Below are 7,111 nucleotides of genomic sequence, written 5' to 3'. Positions count from 1 at the left end.
TTCTCCATTAGTTACAAGTGGCATAATATGTCGACTTCCATTGGAGCAAGCTGTGCGAAGGTTTATCTGATGCGAAAGCATCAGAAGGAAAAGATGAAGAGAATGGAAGAAGAAAGGAAAAGCAGAGGGGAAAACAGTGGCGCCATTGAAGAGAAAAAACCTACAACTGTTGTTGGTGGGAGGAGTAAGGTTCACCCTGGGAATTTCACTTCCACTGCAGACCAAACCCAGCAGGGATCCAACAATGCACCATAGTTCATTATATATCTGTCCCTACAGTATGATGTTATGTCTTTTACGTATTTTAATTTGGTTTCTTGTGTTTGATTGTGTATATTTTAGACGTGGATGAATAATGTTCTAGTTTCCTGCTGCTGCTCTGGTTTCTCTTACGTTTTTCTTTGTTTTAAACTTCTGCTCTTTGTACAAGGTTTGCTGTTTTTTTTTCTTTGGTTATTTATTAATATATGCATGGAAACTTTGGTTATTAATTAATATATGCATGAAAAAGGTTAAGGAGTTGATTGGCTCGGCGGCATGCACTAGCTAGCTACAAATATGCAGTACATTGTTGATAAGTAGTATGAATTATTAATTGTTTTCTTCTGTTAAATTGTATACTGATATTAGTTGGAAATCACTTTAATATTAGTTGGAAATATAACGACTAGAGGCTTCACCAACCACATCATATAATATAGTTTAATTTCATACTTTAATTTAATAAAATAAATTAGTTAAGTATTAACTCATTAATAAAAATCAATAACTTACCTAAATAATAAAATAAAATGTTATTCTTTTAAAAGTGTTGCGCTTATAATAGGGTTGTCAATAATTTTATATCAGTTGTACGGTCTAATATTTTAATATTTATTATTAAGGGTTCATTTTTCCCCCTATTTATTATTATGAGTTAGTTTTTTTTCTAATATTTATCAGGGGTCTAATCTTATAATTTATTTTTTTTAATCTTTGTATAAGTGCCCGTTAATATTTTTGCCTAACATGTGTTATTAAAGGCCTAATTTTTGTAATACTTATTATCTGGGGCCAACTTTTTTTTAGTGTTTGTTATTAAGGCATACTTTTAAAATTTAATTTTTTATAATATTTATTTGTTGTTATGAGTCTAATTTTTTCAGTACCTTTTATTAGAGGTCTAATTTTTTTTCTTTCAATATTTGTTATTATGAGCATACTCTTAAAATTTGTTTTTTAATATTTGTTATTAGAGATTCATTTTGTTTTCAATATTTGTTATTATGGAGCTACCCTTATTTTTTTAACACTTTTTATTATGAAAAATTACTTAAATAACTGCATGTAATCACAACAATGATTGTTATCTAGTGGTAATGACATTTGTTCGAAATTGTGATATCCACAATCATTATGTTCACAATAGCATATGCTATTAAAAAATCACGGTCACGGTACTTGTGGTAACTGTAATATCCTCCGTTATGTCTACAATAGTGATATATGTAACACGACTGAAGACACAAATGCAAATTATAATTTTAATATCTGATTAGGGACTTAAATTTTTTATTCGTCCGAAGACCACCAAAATCTCAAAAATGGACTGCTACCTAATAATCACTTCAAACTATTAAAAAAAGTAAATTAATATTATTATGTTACAAACTTACAATATTCAAAAAATAATGAATTTACTTGTAGTTCACCTTTTAAGAAATACGCTCAAGTTTTTTTTCCTCATACCTGTCAAGTAATTAATTATATCAATTGGTTTAACTTTTACATATGATGAAGTACATATAAAATTTCAAAGTTTTCATCTGCCTGCTTACTAGTTGCTCCTTGGAACCATTAGTATGATTATTCTGGCTACAACAATTCCAATTTCTCACAAACCAAAATTTCGAAGTTTTCATCTGCCTTATCTAAACGACTATTTCTATTTACTGTGAATATGGCGGATGACCATAGTACACCATTCCCGGCGGTTGAAGAGGATTGAAACTAGGAGGAACAGGTGGTTGCTGAGTTACCGGAAGCTGTTGCTGTTGCGTCAAGGGTGTTGTCTGCTGCTGCTGAGTTATTGGCAATGGTTGTGCAGTCAAAGGTACCATTTGACTAACCATGTAGGGAGGAGGTGGTGGTGGTCCAGGCGGCATACCACCATAAGTACCATACGGGGTTAGTGTCTGCCCTGATGACTGCAAAAATTGTTGTGTGGCTATGATAGGAAGCATGTGATATTGAGGTTGAGAGGAAGTGGTCTGGCTTTGCATGTCTGGTTGAGGCACAAGAACGGATTGTAAGAATGATTCATTGGAGCACATAACGGTTGTGCTGGCATAAGAGCATTAGAATCTGCAACTGCCAGTGACATCTCTGATTTTGAAATTGCATCGGTGACAGAATTGAGGGAGTTTGACTGTGTGGATGCCTTTATTAGACCAACATTTTTGGCTTCTTCAGCTGCAAATGTAGGGAGAACAGAATGCATGATCATCTGAGAGGAGCTAGAAGCCGCAAGCTTATCTGCAACCTCAGCTGCAATGGCTGCAGCACTCCGCTTAGGTGTTTCTCCAGCTTTTCCATTGCCATCAATTGATAGGATAGTTGTAGCAGATGAGGTGGATACATAATCTTCATCACTAAGACGCTTCTGCATGTTTAAGGCTTCATCCGCCTGTGCTTGTGCTACCTATCGTTCAAAAGCGTAGAAAACCAACTTTTAGCACATTAGCATACTCAGGATAGACTTTGTGATTAGCAGCAACTAAAATTAGCTTACACTCAGAAAAGGACCAAATTTTTGACATATCAACTCCCAAATGCAACCATAGAAAAATAGCCTACACATCTATAAGCACAGCTTACTATTCCTAAACTTCATAACCTGGCAGTAAAATTAGCAGGTGCTATACATTTCAAAAGATTCGAACCATAGATAAACAACATTTTGCCCATACATTCAACCAAATGTGATGCATACTTAACTAATACACATTACAATAATCAATACTGGTCCGAGCAAATAAAAATGTTCTATGCAAGCATTTACTCCTAACTTCAGTTTCATGTTTCGGTAGACTTCCAAGACTTAATGAACTTCCTAGTTCCAGTTTTGACATAAGTTTCAGTTAGTTCTTATAGGCCAAAGGTGTAGCATCTGAACACCAGAACCAAACATCGTCATCCAGAAATGGATAAGAATTCGTCATGAGATCTTAAGAAATAAAGAGTACAATGAGATTGATTACATGCCATCTTTCACGTTACAAGAGAAAATCAGTAAAATAGAGGAATACCTAATAAAATTATCAATGCACTCTTTCAGAACATTTTCTTCTTCTTCTAGTTCTTTGGACAAGGTTTCACGTTTTTTATCCTTTGCTGCAACACGAAGAAAATTTTGGATGATAAAACCTTTAAGAATCCCATCAGGCCATTTAAACTTCCCCTACAAGGAAAAAATAATCAAGAGCACTACTCTAGTCAATGCAGCAGACAATACCAATTGAACAAGCAATATCCACATCTTTTTCCATCTTCCTCACACGATGAACTGCTGATTTGCATTTGCTCATCCCTTCATCCTCATTTGGCTGTTCACTGAGTATCGGATGAAATGCTGATACTATTTTTTTCAGCCGTGCCCCCAACTGATAACTTCTGGAGTGAGAAGTAACAGGATAATAGTGAGAATTGGTTTTATCATATTAGAAAGGAAGTAAAATCAGTTGAAACAAACTACACAACCAAAATAGTACCCTTTGTAATCAAAACAAGATGAAACTTTATAATACAACGAAAAAAAAAAGTCCAACGATTCTAACCGTTTTAATGGATCTCGAGTCCCGTTTCACAATTCTAACAGATGCAGAACACGATCGTTTTTTGCTTAATTCCAATGGTGGAGGCACTTCTTCACCAAGCATCACATTCTTTAGACTTCGTGCTCGGGACCCAAAGACTCTTCGTTCTTCCCATATACCTACCTAACAATTTTTAATTGAAAATGCATAACATGATACTGTAGCATAATTGATTGCATGCCTAACATACAAGTACAACGAGCCATAATATTGGGTGTTTTTGGAGGTATCTCTCACAGTAGAGCATAATCCAAGTTAACATAACTAAACCAAGCCAGATGAAAACATTCAGTTACTTGAACATATTAAAAAGCCAATGGGTATATCATAAATATTATGAAATAATACACTGTGACCAATAACAAAAGCATTCAGTTAGTAGAACATATTAAAATGCCAATGGATAAATTATAAATATTATGAAATGATAACAAATGAGACAAACACTATATGTATCACAGTCATTCTAAAAATACAAACAAGTTTTCCGGATGACACAAGAAAAAGAGCCATGTCATTTGTATTCCTTAAGAGTTCCCCAAAAGGAAACTTACCAATCTAGCCAAAAGGAAACTTACCAATCTAGAAACCACATTCTTCCCATGGTCATCACCATTCTCAAGAAGGTCCTTCAAGGCTGAAGGAAGGACTTTCCAGAACTCATTAACAAATTCATTTCCTTTGTGTTTGCTGTTCTGTAGAATATCATTCGCAAGGTAAAAGAGATTGACTTTCTGAGCCATCTGTGAGCTGTGAAACTGTTTATCCCATGTTGCAACAACCAATTCCGCCTTGCTTTGGTGAAATATACACCAGTGAGACATTGCTATTCAGGATAGGTCAAGGAAATGTACCATATGAAATTCTAGATCAATGCAATAGCACAATATTCACCTCGGGTGCTACTTTGAAGTTAGACATGGAAAAGATGTATGATCGGGTTGAGTGGACCTTTCTTCGAGCTATACTTCTTTGACTTGGTTTTACAGATCGGTGGATTTAACTGATCATGTCCTGTGTCACCTCTGTCTTTTATCAAGTCCGCATTAATAGCTGCCTCTCAGACAGTTTTCAACCATCTCGATTAAGGGTCATTCTTTTTGGTCATGTGTGCCCAAGGCTTCTCTTCCCTTCTTCATTAAGAGCAATAACATAACTAGATTAAGGGTATACGGGTTAGTCGGTCTGATCCACGTGTCACGCACCTCTTCTATGCTGATGATTGCCAATTACTTTTGTGAAATTCAGAATCGGAATTTGCTCGTGTTCGGGAGGTACTTGCTTTATATGAGTGTGTGTCTGGCCAGAAAGTTAACTATGCAAAGTCTGGTCTTTATTTTTCTCCGGTTACGCCTACCACTTTACAAGCCAATCTAAGATCTATGGTCGGTGTTTCTACGATTATAGACCCAGGTATGTATCCTGGTATGCCTCTGATTGTTTGTCGTAATAAGAACTAGACCTTCAGATTTCTACGGGACAAAGTGGCTACTAGAGCTCGTAGTTGGAATAAGAATTTAATTTCCTATGGTGGCCGTGCGGTGCTTATTAAAGCGGTGTGATAGATGCTTCTAACTTATGTAAACCATTTTTTAATTCCGGATGGGGTAATTTCTGACAATACTACTTTACTTCGCACTTATTGGTGGACGGGTGACTCTTCATCCAGAGGGTGGTCTCTTGTGGCTTGACACACTCTTCGTCAACCCAAATGCTTAGGGAAATTGGCTTTCATGATTTGCAGGAATTCAATATTGTGATGTTGGGTAAACAATTATGGAGAATGATTCAACATTCTAACTATTTATTGGTCCGCATTTTCACAGCGAAGTATTTCTCGACAAGCCATATATTAAATGCCTCACTTGGTGATCACCTTCCTACGTTTGAAGAAGCTTATTCAAAGCCATTCATGAATTAAGGTCTGGTTTTCATTGCCGACTATATATTAACAGTATTGTCCATATGCATGGTGCTTGGTGGACTTCACCCAATTCAACTACATTCAAAATATCTAAATGATATTTCACAGCCTATTGTTTGCAGGGAGTTCATGATACCTGATGTTGCTCTTTGGAATGTTCCATTACTTCAATAAGTTTTTAATCCAACTGATACAAATGAGATTTTGTTATGCGCAATCTCTCTTGTTCCTTTTGATACGCTTATTTGGAGTGGGCACTCTAACGATTCGTACTCGGTGAGATCTGGTTATAAATGGTTGGTTCGTCAGTCATTGATAACGCTACAGACATCACGATTGTGGCTCTTCATGTCGAGGCTTCACATGCCTCCTTAAGTTCGGATGTTTGGTTGGCGAGCCGCTCATGAAGCCTTGCCTGTCGGACGTCAACTTGCTCATACAGGTGTTGGCAGCGTTCAATGCTATCTTTGTGGATCAGAAAATGAAATTGTTTCTCACGCTTTGCGTGACTGCCCACTGGTTGCTCGTATACTGGCGGAGGCTGGTTTTTCCAATGCGCAAAATCAGCAGGTTTTCTCATCATTTGGTGCTTGGATGGAGCATTTGATGAACATTCTACTGGTGCACCGATTCATCATACTTTTGACTTGGAAGATCTGGCATAGGCAGAATCTTTTTTCCATGAAGGTCAACTACTTCCCGGTTGGCAACTCATTATATCCGGCGTCGCCCTTCAATCAGCTTTTGTCACTGACACGACAACATCAACGTCCACTGCTGCTACTACGGCATCGGGACTTCATCGCTGGATCAAACCTGCAGCAGGATCCTTCAAAGTTAATGTTGATGGTGCCTGTCCACGTTCACCTGCTCCGCCCGTTATTGGCATGGTACTTCGAGATAGTTCTGGCATGGTTATGACAAGCCGAGCGTTCTAGGTTTTTGTACCGCGTTCTACGGGTTTTATCGAAGCCTTGGCAATCTCTCACGGTGTTCGACTGGCGCTGAAAGTTAAGCTATCGAGTATGGTGACCGAAAGCGATTCTTGGGATGTTGTATAATTAGGGATGGTAGGTCGAGTTTGGGCCAATCTTATTGAACCCAAAAATTTTACATCATTCACCCGACCCGAAAATATATATCTTTCACTCAATTTGAATTAAATCTAATTTTTTGAGATAAAATTGGAACATAATCCGATTCGACCTGAAATAATAAAAAATATTTTTTTATTCAATAAAAACAGTAATTTAATTTTTAAAAAATAATATATAGAGCGATATTATTATAATTATTCCTAAATATATAAGGTAAATTTTTTTCGGATTGGGTC

At 36.6% G+C, this 7,111-nt stretch overlaps 1 pseudogene; it reads right to left on the bottom strand.

The window, feature by feature from the left end:
• Window positions 1-1,826: 1,826 nt before the first annotated feature.
• LOC120196161 lies at window positions 1,827-4,678 on the bottom strand (annotated as a pseudogene).
• Window positions 4,679-7,111: the final 2,433 nt, after the last annotated feature.

Source organism: Hibiscus syriacus, unplaced genomic scaffold, assembly GCF_006381635.1.
Source record: "Hibiscus syriacus cultivar Baekdansim isolate YM2019G1 unplaced genomic scaffold, ASM638163v2 tig00004630_pilon, whole genome shotgun sequence".
In the NCBI taxonomy this organism is placed as follows: Eukaryota; Viridiplantae; Streptophyta; class Magnoliopsida; order Malvales; family Malvaceae; genus Hibiscus; species Hibiscus syriacus.
Note: the sequence above shows the minus strand (reverse complement) of the source record. Positions and strands in the feature narration are given on the sequence as shown.